General features: G+C 41.8%; 1 protein-coding gene and 1 long non-coding RNA gene across 3 annotated transcripts in view; one reads left to right on the top strand and one right to left on the bottom strand.

Annotated features, from left to right (window-relative positions):
• The window catches only part of nlgn2a (neuroligin 2a), a 261,113-nt gene extending 244,496 nt beyond the window's left edge, over positions 1–16,617 (bottom strand). For both annotated transcript variants that reach the window (XM_017436050.3, XM_017436051.3), the window contains exon 1: positions 16,505–16,617. The gene's annotated coding sequence lies outside the window, so the exon portion shown is untranslated. The remainder of the gene's footprint in view (positions 1–16,504) is intronic.
• On the top strand, positions 6,397–10,951 carry LOC108247717. The gene is made up of 3 exons (XR_001809089.3): positions 6,397–6,759; positions 8,931–9,119; positions 9,196–10,951. It is a non-coding gene; the product is annotated as an uncharacterized LOC108247717 (long non-coding RNA).
• Positions 16,618–16,990: the final 373 nt, after the last annotated feature.

The following is a 16,990-nucleotide window of genomic DNA, read 5'->3' as shown; positions in this document are numbered from 1 at the left end:
CTTCTTCTTCTTCTGCTCTTTATTTTAGCAGTAAGGTAGCAAAGCTGCGCTCTTCTTCGTAGACATTGAGTTTGGCTGCAGCTGCACACAGTTGCAGCGCCTCCTACAGGAAACTGGTGGAGCTACGCAGAGAACCACGCCGTTCAAAAGCATTGTTTGGATTCATGTTTTTATAATCTACACAGCAGAGAAACACTGAGGTCCGGACCTCGGTGTCCTACGGCCCTGATCATGATCCACGTGTCCCGACCACAGGTGAGGGTCTGAACGTAGACAAACCTTTCGGCTCGGCTCTTTCTCCTTAACGACAGACTGGAGCAAGTCCCTCTCGACTGCAGACGAGGCCCCAATTTGTCGACCCATTTCCTGCTCCGTTCTACCGTCTCCCGTGAACAAGACTTGAACTTGAACTCCTCTGCTTGGGGCAGTGACTCACTCCCAACCCTGAAGGAAAATTCCACCTTTTTTCCGGTCGAGTGCTCTCAGTATATGTTGGGGATGACTTTCAGCTTCTACCACATAAAGCTTTAGCTCAGTATCTGTAAAACAGACAGACTTGTAGCCATTTTTGTGCTTGTTAAAGAACTAACTAACTCTAGAAGTTAACAAACAGTACAAAGACTTCACCCTTTCAGAAAGCTACCCAAAGCCGTGTCATCGCTTAAACTTGTTTTTCTAAATTTTGGGTCGATTCGGCACCCCGTAGATTTACAACATGGTCGTGATGGCAGGCGAGCACAAGAAAAAAGGCGAGTACAGATCAGGGAGACGGGTTCAGGTCCACGTACAACCCCTCGATTCATTACACTCACATAGGTCAACCGTTTCATGGCACCCTTCTTGTGTCCAAGGATGTTTCCCCCTTCCTCCCGTCTCTTTCCTTTCCCTCTTTCGCTCTCAGCCTGACCTGTTTTTCAGAGCAGGGTGCCAGGCGCCTACGAGATTTGCCCAATTAGAAGGAGCTCAGAGATCATTATGGAGAAAGGCCTCTTTTTACACTCCTTCCTCTTCGTCTCTTGACTCTTTTTTTCCTGTTTACGTCTCTTTTATCCCTTAGAAAGTTCCTGCCTTTTGTCAGTCCTCGGCTCCGTTTCTTTTTGTTTGGCTTTTTCTTCCGTTTCGCCTCTTCGCTTTTACCAAAACATTCTTTCGCTCACGTCTTTTTCCCCAAACCTCCTGACAGCCGTTCTTTCAGCGCGGCTCGCCAAAATCCCCTTGCAGTTAAATCCTTTTCACCTTTAGGCAGACATTGTTCTTACTAAAAAAAACAAAACAATTACTTTCATTTGTTTGAAAACCTCGTCCCTGCTTACCTTTCAGACGTTGATGGCAAACACCTTGGATTCAACCGTGACTATAATCTGATGTTTACTCTTAAAGTAATAGCGTGAGTCTTTCTTTCCAATTTTCTTTTCAAAATGCTTGATATGCTGCGTATTATCTGAATTTTAAAAACAGAGGCAAACACTGTTAGTTGTAAACATCACGTTTTCTCGTTTGAAATGAGAAAAAAACTTATTATTTTAACTTTGTGATGTAGAGAGATGGCAATTCTTTTTATGGAGGTCGTGCATTTATGTCATTTTTCTACGGGTTGCCATCCAAGACGAAAACACTAGAAGTGTAACAAGTGACTTTTATCATGAATTAAAGGCTGTCGCTTTTGTTCACGGACATTAAAAAGTGTCCAGAATTCAGGTTTCTTGATATTTATACGGACACGTTTCATACCAAAAAGAAAATTAATGAAAACGTTAAAAAGTCTGGTTGGAACCAGGGCCGTAGCTCCCACTGAGGACACCGAGGTCCGGACCTCAGTGTTTTTCTGCTGTGTATATTATAAAAACATGAATCCAAACAAGGCTTTTGAACGGCGTGGTTCTCTGCGTAGCTCCACCAGTTTCCTGTAGGAGGCGCTGCAACTGTTTACACACAAATACATGTCATAGACACATTCAAGTCACTTGTTTTCAATAAATGCTTCTATTTTAATTCAGTTTTGGTCTTCATTGTAACTGATGTGCAGGGGGATAATGACTGGTTGACCTCAGTAGTTTTTAAAGTCTGGCTACGGCCCTGATTGTGACCGAAAGAACGAGATCCTGGACTGAAATGAGATTCCTCTGCTGGGTGGCCAGGTTCTGTCTTAGATATAAGGCGAGGAAGTCGATCAGCTGGGGGGAGCTTGGTTTGGAGCTGCTTCTCCTTCGTTGAGGTGGTTCTGGTTGGTTTGGATGCTTCTTGGTTGATTTTCAAGCAGGACCCACAAGGACAGGGATCTCCAACCCTGGTCCTCTAGAGCCACCATCCTGCAGGTTTTCCTTGTTTCTCTGCTCCAACACACCTGATTCAGAGGTTAAATCACCTCTTCATGTTCTGCAGAAGCCTGTTAATCACCCATTGATTCAAATCAGGTGTGTTGGAGCAGAGAAACAAGGAAAACCTGCAGGATGGTGGCCCTGAGGACCAGGACTGGCCACCCCTGCACTAGGAGGAGAACTTACTGGGGTTAATTCAGTGATGAGAAGAGAAAAATGGAAAATCCTGATCAACTATGAGGACAAACATTGATGAATGTGGGTTTGAACTAAGCAGGTAGAACTGAGGATTTATTTTTTTAGGATTTAACTTAAAATATAATAAAGTAAATTGACAGCTGCCATCTTTGTGTTTGAGATGATCACAAATCAGCAGGTGAGCCATTGATATCAGCTCCTCATCTTAGGGTTTGTCGAGTCTTCCAATTTAAGAATTAAAAAACAAAACGACTGCCTTCGTCTTTCAGACACTTTTAGAAATTTACACTTGTAAATTTAGTTACCGAAAACAGCCTCGACAGAAAGGAAAGCCGAGTCGAGCAACAGCACTGACAAAGCACACCCTTAAAGCACATCCGCAACTGAGAAAAGCCTTTGAAACGAAGGGAACAAAGAAAATTCTGCTGACTTGCAGCCTCTCGAATGAACCGCTTCTTCTTCCATTTCCCCCACTTACTGTATGTTCAAGTTCCTGAAGTTTTAAACCCTAATGAAAAGGAATCGTTTCATGTTGGCACCACGGGGGAGCTGTCGTTGCTTTCTTCCCGGTTCTCCGCAGTAACAACCCAACTTACTCTGCCGTCAAGCTACTATCAGAAATCTCTGCAAAGCAATCCCACCACTCAGTGGCCACAAGCAACTAACTAATGATCGAGGTTAACCTCCCTTACCCTGGCTAAATGAAGCAGTGAGACCCTTTTCTTTCAAACCTACAATCTGTTCCACTCTTCTCCCGCTCTCTGAAAGTTCATTGATTATCTACTAGATTTGTTTTCTTTCAACTTTGGGAACTTACCAAACAAAAACCTGCAAAAATCTGAATTTCACATCTATTCTAGCTTTTTAATCCGTGTATGGTTCGTTCTTTGGTTTTTTTCGTTTCAAAATAAAATTGCGAAAACAAAACAAGCATGTGTTTTTTTTTTTTTCGTTTTTAAAACGAAATTAGAAAAACGGCAATTGCAAAAAATAAAAAAGGGGTACGTTTAGTTTTTTTTTTAACTGCAGTGGTTAAACCAAAGACGAGCTTTTATTTTGTTGTTAATTTCACAGGACCTTATGGCGGAACCGGAAATGAAGACCTGAACTTCCGGCAGTTACCAGTAGGTGGCGGTAAGATCATCAGCTCTCAATGAAATGCGTCGATTCCCTCTAAATAAGACAAACGGATCCATTTTTAAACTGGTAGATTCTGAAGTGCTAACTGAAAAAGTTCTTCTTGTGGATTTTAATGGCGGTTGGCAAGAAACTGAAAGCGTACATTACCGCCACCTACTGGTGACTGGAAAAAGTTACGTGCCGGGAGTTCAGGCCTTCATTTTGCAAATTTCATATTCACAAGTGTAAATTTTCATCATCTTCACCTGTTTTTACAGTTTTGGTTAAGGAAATCGAACTCTATTTAGCCACTATTTCCAAGAGTATGAACAAAAAAACTGTAAATACATATGAATGTTGTTGATCTCTAAATATTTTTAATCTGACATGCCTGTAATATCTGCTCTCTATTCTTTTTATTTTTTTCATACCAATGTATTGAATGTTGAAGCTACACCCCTGGCATAATTTATATTATACTATGTTTTGTTTCTTTGTTTTTCTCTGTATCTGTAAACAAAGATGTTCATTAATGAAAAAAAAAAATTAAAAAAAGACTTCATTTCCGGTTCCGCCATAAGGTCCCGTTGAATTAACAACAAAATAAAAGCTCGTCTTTGGTTTAACCATTGCAGTTTTAAAAAAAACAAAACGTACCCCTTTTTTTTTTTATTTTTGCAATTGCCGTTTTTCAAATTTTTGTTTTAAAATCGAAAAAACAAAGAAACACATGCTTGTTTTGTTTTTGCAATTTTATTTTGAAACAAAAAAAAAAAAAACAAAGAACAAACCATACACGGATTCTCTTTAAATTCTTGGTAAACCTCAGTCTAAATGAGTGATTGGATATAATCAATCAATCGATCTTTATTCCAGACACAATAATGGTCCATAGTAAAAGAACAATAAAATAAAAGACAATAAAAGGTATTGTTCACTGAGTCACGAATAAGTGGTGACGCCAGTGACTCCATAGTGGTCAACAGCACAGGAGCACCACAGGGGACTGTACTCTCGCCATTCCTTTTCACTCTGTACACTTCAGACTCCTGTCATCTGCAGAAATATTCAGATGACTCTGCAGTTGTCGGGTGTATCAGAGATGGACAAGAAGCTGAGTACAGAGATCCGGTGGACCGCTTTGTGGCACGGTGTGGAAACAATCATCTCATCTTGAATGTGAACAAAACAAAGGAGATGATTGTAGATTTCAGGAGAAACAGGGTCAGATCAAACCCTATTACCATCATGGGAGAAGAAGTGGAGGTGGTTGAGGAATATAAATACCTTGGTGTTCATCTAGACAACAGACTGGACTGGAGATTCAACAGTGAAGCCATCAAGAAGGGACAGAGCAGACTGTGCTTCTGGAGGAAGCTTAGATCCGTCAAGGTTTCCAGGAAGATGTTGCAGATCTTCTATAAGTCTGTTGTTGAGAGTGTCATCTCCTCTGCCATCAGCATCAGAGCCAGGGACCTAAAAAGGCTCAACAACCTGATAAAGAAGGCTGGTTCTGTTCTGGGGATGACTGTGGAACCTCTGGAGATGATGATGCAAAGAAGGATTATGCATAAAATCAAGGAAATCATGGACAACCCTGACCATCCTCTTCATGAGACTGTCATCGGAAAACAGAGTCTCTTTTGTCAAAGGCTTCTTCAGATTAGCTGTAAAACAGACCGCTGCCCACAGCCATCACCATCTAAAATAACTCCTTGATTTAAATGAGCTACGTCAACATTTAATTTCCCTTTGGGATTAATAAAGTATTTTTGAATTTGAATTTGAATTTGACTTGAATTTGAATTGAATAATCCCAAGGTAAATCTTGTTGTACTCAGTGCAGGGTTTACTAAAATTGCAATAATGCCATTGCATGATACAGATAGTCTACACATACATCTGTACATAATGTTTCCAAGCACAGAAGGACATGTAGGTACAGCAACATTTACAAACATATGACCGGCACTACTCCATCGAGGTAGTTTGAGTAGTACCCTCATAGCATCATTTATGCCACATAAAGTTTCTGCATACTGCTTTTTTTGTACTGTCGCCACAAATGAGCAGTGTACATTGGAGTACAAAAGGCCTTAAAAAGAGCTATTTTTGCATAAAAAGAGAACACATACTAAATTTTCTATTCGGCATGTTAGCCTGTGCGTACATCATACGATTATCCGACAAGTCATCAGTTATATAATGCCCCAAGTATTTGACCTCAGAACATATGTTGAGAACAGCACCAGACAAGGAGATAAGGTGATAAACCAATCCAGCACTGTTACGCCTCTGAGCCACCAAGAGAGGTAGTCACAGAGCTGAATAGAGGAAGATGAGGTAGGCGCCACCAGGCCAGAACTGGTTCTGCAAGACATGGCTGAGGCGCAAGATTCTTGTTTAACCTGCAAGGGTCCATGATTATTCCTCATTTCCAGTTATTTTTGAACATAAAAAGGGCACATAAGTTATTTCCACATCCATAAACTCAATAAACTTTCAGTCAGAATACTGACGTTTCTGTTTACCAGCGCTGTGAGCTGCTAACAGTGATACAGTCCGGTAAAATCTGCTCACAGGCGGGCGTTTTCCCCAGGAATGATTCATGGATTATAATTCAACATTTTTTTCCCCACCACCGTTTGTCAGGAAAGGAATTGCTTCAGCCTTGAGAGACAACGTGAAGCGCCTCGAGTGAATGATTCACCCAACATGAATTGTTTTTTTCCTGTGGAGGCTGGAGTTCGCACACGATGCACTCTTAAATTTCACACCAAAACCAAATGACAACGTGCCTTTCGCTTTCGCATGCGAGTTCCCTGATCCTGGCGGCAACGCTGATGATCATCGCCTGCTCTGCGTCATCATAACGCTGCCATTCTTCTGCTCGTTCATCACTGTCGAGACTTTGCTTTTCCTTCATAAAGCGCTGCAAACGCGCACAAACACGACCAGAGTCGAGCCTGTCTTGGTCTTTATTTTTGTTTTTTTCATTAGCAGCTGCCATCAGGACAGCTGGAGCCTGGCAGCTTAAACAAGCATAAACTGCAGCTCGACAACACGCAGGCGGTCTTCATATAAATGCTGCGTTTATTAAGAAAAAGGAAGACGAACTCCTGAGGTAAGACCAAATATCTGACACTTCCTGATGTTTTAAAGAAAACGCCTAAAGAGATGCAGTCCAACGGAGCAACCCTGTATAGGACTTTCTTTTAGAGATCATAGAAAACATTAAGGCTTCCTAATTTACTACAGCTTGCTAATGAGTCTTCAATAATATACCACTAAAATAATACACGTGCTAAATTTTAATTAAAGCCAAGATAAGCAAAGCTAAAAAAAAAATCAACGAAGCTAAGCTAAACTAAGGATAAAATGTACAGCATTTGGGACACTATGAGCCTTGAAGTAACACCACATATTAAGAATTGAAGGTTATAAGATAAAAGAAGCCGTCACAACTCAGAGAAATATATTCTAAAATGGTTAAAATCGAGTTTTAAAGCAGTTTGTTTAAAGTAAATTAAAAATTCACACATATATGGATACATAGAAGTATGATTATTCAGATTATAAAGGAGGAAAGTGGTATTACATGTGAATTAAATTAGGTTGTGCACATTTAATTCATTTATGACCAACATGCTGGTGATTTGTGCTGTTTTCAGATTATATTGGATTATATTGGTTCGTCTCTTTCTCTCTTAAAGGAGATCCGAGACGACCCGAGAACCGTCAACGGTAACATTCCTCATTCCTTAACGGGAAGGCAATTAAACTTCTCCTTCCGTGGCACTCCAGAAAGTTTCCAGTCCTCCTTAAGCCCTTCATATTACCACGACACGAGAATCAAGTCGATTCAAACGAGAATAAGACTAAAAAGATTAGCTCCGCGGACTGAAGAGGGGGGTTATGTAATACCCACTGAAACAAGCTTCCTCATATGGGTACTGTGGGTTTTTTTCTCTTATAAAGAGAAAATGCTGTTAAGGGAGGTTGTTTGAATGTTTGGAAACTGAGTGATGGCTAACTTGTATAATTGAATTGCGAGATAATGAGCTTTTTTTAAATCTCCTGTATCGTCACAAATATAACTAACAAGGTGAACAGATCTGTGCTTCTAGCAGAAAAACTTCCCCCACACTTGGCTACTAAATAGTAGATTTATTTGGATATCTTTCATTTAATAGTTTAGCAATCTCCAAGGATGAATCCCCTTCATGTAGGTAGGTAGGTAGGTACATTTATTTATATAGCACTTTTCAGCACAAGGCGACTCAAAGTGCTTTACAACACAAGAACAAAATTACAGACAAAGTTACAGAGCATGAAACACAATGAAACACAGAAGCTAAACAAGATAAACTAAACTAAGTGTACAGTTTGGATAAGTAATCTAAAACATGAGAATGCTAAGCTAATGATACCGAGCTTTCTAAATGGTACCAGACCCTCTATACGGCCGACATAACAATTACTAACTAAGGTCTAAACATAACTAAACTAAGGTACTAACATTACCAAGGCCCGCTAAACAGCCAACATGAGAGATGCTAAGATAAACTAAATATGACTAAACTAAACTAAACTAAACTTTTTTAGTGTTCCCATAACCCAGTGGTGTCCAATCCTGGTCCTGGAGGACCTCCATCCTGCAGGTTTTAGATGTTTCTCTGCTCCTCAGCAGGTCTTTGAGTTCTGCAGAAGCCTGATGATCACTCAGTCATTTAAATCAGATGTTAATGCAGAGAAACACCTAAAACCTGCAGGACGGCGGCCCTCCAGGACCAGGACTGGACACCCTTCCCATAACCCTTACGACTTTTCCACGGCACTTCATTTCAAGCCACAAGGTTAAAATGCTCCAATACAAAATGAGACACCCTTTCAAGATCCAGCCAATCTAGTTTGTGACATATTGTTAAGGAACATAAGAGAATAATACAAAACATAATGCACTAAAATGCATGAAACTAAACATTGCTTGTAACAAGAAACCTTAAGATTGCAGTTGTTAATTTCTTTGCCAGTGAGGGTCATATCCCTTCATTTGAAGTGTGCTTCTGACAAATTTTGTGTTAGTTGGCCCAAATAGTCTGACAAAATCATAGTGTTAGGAGGAAAAGGTAAAACAGGATTCAGCTTTATGGATTACTTGCAAAAATGGCAATTCTTCTAAGTAGTAGCTTGCATTGCTTCGTAAACCCAGCCCCTACAAGTCTTAGGAAATTCGGTTTCTGCATGAGGGGTCTAATGTAGTAAATTTTGTCATTTGTACCGGTCCATTTGTAGCAGATGACTGAGCACACAAATGGACCTGGAACAACCATTCAGGGGAAAAAGAAACATGCAGACAACATCGGCACACTGCATCATCCACATCTCTGTGGCGCTTCGGCAGAAGAGAAGAAGAACTGCGGACAGACTGAAGTGCCCGGCGCACAAAATAAACCCGTCAAGGATGAACCGGCGTGCGTGTCGGTAAGTTCCCTGCTAGTTTGAGAAAAGGAGAAGGAAGTTGGTTTCGGTGCTATATATAAAAACACATCCTGTCCAGATTTCCTCCAGGCAGTGCTCAAAAACAGCAGCAGCAGTAACCGCCGTGTGATGGACAGGAAACGCCGCGGCCACAGCCACAAACCCAACCGGCACATTCTGCAGTCGCTTATGTCAACAGATGGGCATCAAATGGATAACGGCCAGGCCAGAGCGAACGCGCAGTCACCGGCTATGTCACCGCAGAGGCTCATTATGTTTGAGTGACTGAGACCAATGTTCAGAGGGTGTGTGTGTGTGTGTGTGTGTGTGTTTTATAACCAACTGCATCAGTGAGAACACTCTAGCCTGTTGGCCAACACGGCTGCCGCTGCTATCTTCGCCTGCATTGCCATTCAACCGGTCCCTCTCTGGCTAGTTGTTAGGGCTTCAGCTGACAGCTCGCGCTAATATATGTGGCGGCGTGGCGGCACATACTAATGTGAGAGCAACAACGGGGAAGAGGCGGCGTATAGCGGATGTTCGGAGCACAAAACAGAGATTGTGCTACGGTGATATCGTGGCGGACTGGATCTGTTACACTGTTTGCCTCTCGGCTGGCTTCCCCCTGGTGTTTTTATTTTTCTTCCTGCGGACATTTGACTTTCAAATCGAACTCCTCCTTTCTCCGCGTCTGCCTGGGGCCGTAGAGGCAGGCATGTGCCCACCTGCTAATTCACCTGGATGCTGTTTTTCGATGCCGAAGGTTTACCGTCGAGTCCTCGAAGGGTCGAGGCAACTCCTGACCTTGAGATGTTGTCAATAACAAAACTCCCTCAAAGGCAGTTTTCACGTAAAAGACAAGAACTGCAGAGCCATCTTAAGGGCAGATGCTAATCACACAGGTAGGATTCCTTTAGATCAGGGGTGTCAAACTCCATTCCTCGAGGGCCGCTTTCCTGCATGTTTTAGATGTGTTCCTGCTTTAAAACATCTGGTTTAAATGGATGACTTGTTGCCGTGCTCCTGGAGAACTTGATGATTTGATGAGGAGGTGATTAAACCGTTTGAATCAGGTGCGTTGGAGCAGAAGAACCTAAACCCTCCAGGACAGCGGCCCTCGAGGCCTGGAGTTTGACACCTGTGCTTTAGATTCACCAGAGAAACGGAGGGAAGTTGCCCAGCTCACCAAAAAAGGAGGAGCTGCGAAGCTCAGAGCAACATGGATTCCGCCTGTTACGTCAATCTGATTGGCAAGAAAGCGGGATGTGTTTAATCCGGGCCTGTTGCTGTTTCAGTCAAATCTGTGTTACGCTCTCTATTCTGGACCCTGAAAAAACAAAATCCCACATTTATTAAGATCTCCTCAGCAAACAATAACGGTTTTAACTTTAGGAAGTATTTTATATATAAGCTTGTATTTAAATATTCATTGATCTTGGCCGGTTGTCAGCCGGGTTCAAGACTCTGGAGACTCTGAAAGATAACGTCCTTTTATCGCTCGGCTGTGTGTGCATGTTGTGTTAGTAAAATATCTGATGAACCACCAGGCTGGATGGATTTCATTGAAACGCTCAGAAAGGCTTGGATTTCTGCGTGGCACCTTTCCAAGTTTCTTCAGGGATTTTCCGGTCTCAGTATTTTGTTGTTTTGTTCTTTAAAGTTCCCCTGCAGAACCGTGAAGACCGGAGTTCATTTACGATAAACTCATCTGCCAACCAAAAGGCCGACTGTCACGTCTGCAGGACATTGTGTTTGTAAAAAGCAAAAAGCAAAAAAAAAAACAACAGCATTTATGCTTTTAAATAATCACCGCGCGCTCACAAACGGTTCCCCTCATGTCGGAAAAACCGCGACTCGGAAGGGCATCAATAAAACATCCTGTCCTTCCGTAAGTTTGGCGTTCCTCGTAACCTGTTAACTGCGAGTTTATGAGAATAAAACCAACCGGGGAAGGAGGTAGTTGTTTAAAAAAAAGAAAAAAAACAATCCTATTAAATGTTTCTTTATTTTTTCAATCACAGTCAAAGAAATTACCCAAAAACAATCTCAAACCACTATGAAAATACAACTAAATGTGTTTTTTGTTTGTTTTTTATAAATCTTTACCAATAAAAATCTGTTTTCTTTCTGAAAATAATAAGCATTTGTTTTTATTTCTATTGCAATCAAAAGTCTAGATTTTATAAGGGTATTGAGTTATATTATAACATGATATTTTTTGTTTCTACGACATGTTTTCCACATTATAAAACATTTAATTACAATATTATATTATACGAGAAACCTATACCATGAGGTTTTTATGTTCAAACATTGTTTTAACAAGATAAAATTATTCTGTGGCTGGATTTAAACCTAATGAATGAAACAGATGAAGAGTTAATCAGAATCAGAAACACTTTATTCTGATTAAAAGCATTAAAAAGAGCCATGTGCATCAAGACGAAATGCAAAAATCTAGTTTTTATGATGGTCACAACAACACATGACAGATCGCTGTCGATCATAAAACCCTGCAGAATAAAACTGGATCATCAGGCTGCAGCTCTTTTTTAAAGAAGTATAGAAAAACAGATTTTATTGTAGATCATGAGTTCAGGAGCCACATCTTGCACCAATAAGTCGGTTATATCCAGGTCCAACGTTACTCCTGCACTGGTTTCTTTTTTTTTAATGACCCGTCCGTCCATTTCATGTCCTCCACCGGGGAGCTGGAGTCTCCAGCGGTCATCGTGCATCACTTTTAATGACGCAGAAATTAGGTTTAAAGCAATCACAAGGTCACGTATCAAACTTGGGGGGGCGAAGCTTCCAGACAGAATATTTGGGAAACATTTCGAGGCTTATTCTTTCATTTTCTGCAGAATCCAAACCCCCAACGATCAGCCTCCAAGAGAATAATTCAAACTTTCGGTAAACTTGAGATATTTGTTAACCTATAAGGATAACAAATATTTATAGGCACGTTTCTTTTTGCTTTTTCTGAACCATTTATGTTCATTCTGGTTCTGGAATCACTAAACAGAAACTTTAAGCTGCTTACATCCAGCTCGTTTACCTAAAGTTTCATCAGAAAAAAGCTGGTTTCCATGAACTTATTTGTGATTTTAAATTTAAAGAACCATGAGGGCCAGATGGACATTTCTAGCCCTCGATCCATATGTCGCCCACCTAAACCCTTCTCATGTTTTGAGACCTTTCTGTGCTTCGTTCTTTATGTACTGTATTCCAGTGGTGGACAGTAACAGAGTACATTTACTTTATTACTGTACTTAAGTACATTTTTTGAGAATCTTTACTTTACTTGAGTAATTTTTTGAGGGGGAACTTATAACTTTCACTCCACTATATTTCAAAATCAAATATTGTACTTTTGACTCCACTAGTCGTTACTTCGTGGTAACAGATTCAACCATAAACCTCTGTTCCATAGTGAAATAATCTCTGGTTTGGTGTTTTTAGACAATAAATCCTTATTTTTTGTGGCATTTTTCTGCTGAAGTTCTTTCCAGGTGGTGCCGAAGTTGCAGCAGAGTGTTTCTACGCGTCGATACACCAGGTGGTTTCTGAAAGTTACACGGTTCTGCAAAATTACTGATATTCGAAAATTTAATTTGTATTTTTGAATACTTAAGTACTTTTAAATGCACGTACTTTTGAATACTTAAGTATTTTCAAAAGTGAGTACTTCAGTACTTTAACTTGAGTACATTTTTGACCGAGCAACTTTTACTTGTAGTCGAGTAAGATTTGACCACGAGTATCAATACTTTTACTCAAGTACTATAGTTGAGTACTTCGTCCACCACTGCTGGATTAGCAAAGCAGCATTTGTAGACAGGTCATAAAAGAGTGAAAGAATCCACATAAAATAAGCGACCTAAACAAATATCAGAGAGAAAACACGACCAGCCGACCAACGTTTTGAGCTTCCCATCTCCTATTAGAGGATAAATTGGGTCCAAACTCTCTCAGTGCTCCCAGTTACCGACCGCTTCCATAATCGGTGCATTCTTTACGCCTCCTCCCCTTTTCCTAGAAACAGATTGATAAAAAAGATCCACGGTTTACGCAGGTAATGCTCAACTTTCCAGGGGTTTTATGCAAATTGTTCACCCTGATGCTGCGGAGCGTTTATTTCAGGAAGCACGCTCCTTTTCACAAAACGGCAAGAAATGTTTCTGAAATTATTCCGTCCGATCGTTCAAATATCTCAGTAAGAAGACTCGTAATTGTAAAATGGCTTTGCAATAAGAAAAAACGAAAAATACTGCCTTTTTTCATAGAAAAAACTAGTCCAACGGAGACATATTTCTGTTAATTAAATGTTCATTTTGTTGGTATTTCTTGAATTCAGTGCTCTAAGTCACGGTTCTTTCAAATCAGCAAACAGGTTGCCACAAATATACATTCATTATCCGCACATTTTATCAGTAATGCCTTCAACTTAGCTGAAAAGTGGTAATTTGGAGATAAAATTCTGCCTCCAAAGCTGACAAAAATGCTTCCTCACCCAATTTTTCACACAGAAAATAAGAAATAAACAACAGCATCTCCCCGAAGAGCCGAACTCAGCTTCACTAATTCATTTAAACAAGCATTTAATTCCACCAACATCCATCAGCTCCTGTCAGTTGTCATAATCCTGAAGTTTTTCCAAACAGATGACATCTCTCACCTATAATTAGAACCAAACCAATGGCTCCCTGCGCACGAGGAAACCCACTGAGAGACCTGCTGTCACCGTCGTGTCTGCAGCAGAAAATAAACAGCCGTGGCTAAAATTAGACGCCGCGATCTGACATTTAGGACTTTTAAAAGGCTGCGAAACTGCGACCAGGACTGCCGTTTTCACCCAGCCTTGTCACGGCAGCCGACTGCGTCTGTTAGCTGCTCAGCGAAGCGAGCTCGGGGACATCAATCTCCTCGGCGACGCGCTTTGAAGCCCCTCCCCCTCCCCCAGGTCCATCTGCTTCCAGATGACAGCTCCCGCTTTTTAAAGGGAACGGTTCGAGCAAATGAAGCCCCCACCTGTTGTAGTTGGCAGGAACGGACTTTAATTCTGACTGGAGCGATGAGCTAAAGGCTAGTCTGAGTTGAACCAGGACCATCTTAGAAACAAAACACTCAAATCTCTAAAAATTCCTTTGCGGTTCATGCGAACGCTACAACTTTTACAGAGTCGTCGATTTCACATTACCCAGCACAGAAACACTCTGATAAACCTGCTGCAGGGGAAGTGCTACAGCTAGCTGCTGCTACTTACACATGCAAATAACCAGAAAATGCAACTTAAGTATGGAAAAGGATCATACGAAAGTGACAAAAGTGTGTGACCCCCATCCAAAAACGCTAACGACTCTGTTAAATAAGAACATAATGACAACACAGACAGTCTTAACATCCATTATGCTGTTTTTAATCAGTTTGTGGACGTGTATTTCAAGTTTTTGTAACGATTATGGTGCAAACACGGCATAAAAACTAAGTTTTTTATTGTAAGTTGATGTCCGGAGGTTAATTAAGGACCCCTGATTGGTGTTGAGTGACCCACACCGGGGCCCCGACCCCAACTTTGCGAATCATTGCTTTAAAGTATTGTTGTTTATAAGATGATCACTGAAGGCTGGGCCCTGTTCAGACTAGCCATTAGCTCATCGCTCCGGTCAGAATTAAAAAAGTACTCATTACAAAGTCATGAAGACTGGTCAAAAAAAGGAAAGTAATGAACATAATCTCTTTTCTTTGCCTTTTATTCCAGCCACCGACCAGCACGTGTTTGTTTACCGACAAAAACAGCCAAAGTGACCGAAAACAACATGGCTGACGTCCGTGGAAGAGCTGTTTGAAATCGATAAGTCCAACAATTCTGACGTATTGGTTCACATTATGCAGGTAAGTTTTTAAACGACCTTAAACTAGAGCCGACCAAACGAAACAGTAAACTTGCTGATTGTTGAGGAAGTCACGGCTGTTTGAACGCCGAGCTCGTTCTCCGTGGCGCTCCTGCCCGATCCGCCATATTTATCCTTAACGGTCGTCTTGCTCGACCTCTCTCTCTCTCTCTCTTCTTTCACATTTAGCAGCAGATTCCATCGAATGTTTCCACCTGAACCTCTTTTCTAAATTTCCGCCGCGTTTATTTACCCACCTGCTCTGTTTACATTGAGCGCGTACCCGCGTTTCAGCGTATCCGGGGAAACCACTGGAGGAGACTCTTTGATACAGCTCAGGTTGACCATTTTTTTTCCTGTTTTAGTTCATAGTTTGCAGTGAGCGCCTTTTAAAGTCTGTTTCTTGATGCAGTTTTAAAGCTGTTCTCGTCAACCAACCTCAAATAGCAGCAGCAGCTAGCTGTAGCACTTCCCGTGACACCCTGCCGGCAACATCTTTATACGTTCAACGGAACAACGTATGAATGAGGTGAAACCTACGGGCCGGTCAGAATCAAACAGACTTAAGGAGCTGCACATCTGCAGCAGGTAAGATAGCCACCGCTCACCACCCTTCCACTGAACGCCACTTCAAAAACATCTGAACTATCCCTTTAAACACCTCCACAGTTTTTTTTTAAGGTTTTCCAGCCAGTTGCTGCCGAGACAAAACCCTCCTCTGTGACAACATCTATTTGGAACAAGGACAGTTGCACATTTTGCACAGAGGAGATGCTCCTATCTTCTGTTGGGGGGGGGGGGCCGGCTATGGCTGCCAAAACCAAGGAGAGAAGCTGAGCCTTTCCCCTTCTCGCCGCCACAGATAAGAACAGAGGTCCTCTTGTCCCCCGGCTGAATTCTATCATCTCGCAGGCCCTGCTGATGCGAATGCCCCACAACACCAGCCGCAGCATATAAATGTGGCCCATTCTTCTTGTAGCGTGAGCATTTATCTGTGTGTGTGTGTGTGTGAGAAGGGGAGCGTTTGAGGGGAACATGTTCTCATGGCCGTGGCGTTTCCTGGGGAAAGAGGGGAAAGAGGTTCTCCCTTTGAGCAAAAAGACCGAATGAAGAGCCGCTCATGTTAAAGTTGAGGGATGATCCAGTTGTTGAAGGAGGACTTTGTGCCCCCCGCCCCCCATTCATCCCGGGCTCCTTCCACGTTCAAGGAGCTGTGGAACAACTGAGATAATATCCAAAAAAAATCATAAAAATCTGAGCTCCAGATCTGAACGGAGACGAGCCCAGCCTGCTTCTGTCTCTGCAGGAAGCAGGTTCTCATTAATGATACAAGTGACAGAAAAAAAAAACAGGAAACGGGCCTGAAATATGTCTCATTTCGGGTCCTAATTAAAACCAAACATGCAGATTTTAATGAGAACAGAACATGTTTTAACTGTTTTGTTGTTCGCAGATTCTTTCGACAGACAGGAAACACAGACAGTCTGGTCCTACCTGTTCATCTCTCTGACTCCGCTGGGCTCCTCCTCAGATCTGCTCTTTTTAGTCCTTTTTCTAAGAAAAAAAAGAACTTCCACTGGACAAAAAAGTCAAAACAGGAAAGAAAAAAATTTAAAAAAAACAAAAATTTGTTGTTTTTGTTAAAGCCCCCCCACCAACACCCCCCCTGGGCAGCTCAATCCAACAGCAGGTGGGACTTCATGACTGCTGCTGCTGCTGATGATGATGATGATGAAGATGCTCTACGGAATCAGGCTCCCCCTGTCCGGGCTGAGAGGCTCGGCTCGGTTCGGTCCATTCCAACAGGGCAAGGGGAATCAATTCACGCATCCGTTCTCGAGCAGAACCTCAGCGTTCAGCGACGAGACGGCTCCATCCCGTCCACCTGCGCGGGACCGGTGAGCCCGCGCGCCTCCGATTTGGTTTTTTTTTTTTTTTTTTATTCGATTCTGCAGGAAGTCGATGATAAATCCACGGGAA

This window comes from Kryptolebias marmoratus, linkage group LG7, assembly GCF_001649575.2.
Source record: "Kryptolebias marmoratus isolate JLee-2015 linkage group LG7, ASM164957v2, whole genome shotgun sequence".
Classification (NCBI taxonomy): domain Eukaryota; kingdom Metazoa; phylum Chordata; class Actinopteri; order Cyprinodontiformes; family Rivulidae; genus Kryptolebias; species Kryptolebias marmoratus.
This window is presented reverse-complemented; position numbering and strand designations above follow the sequence as displayed.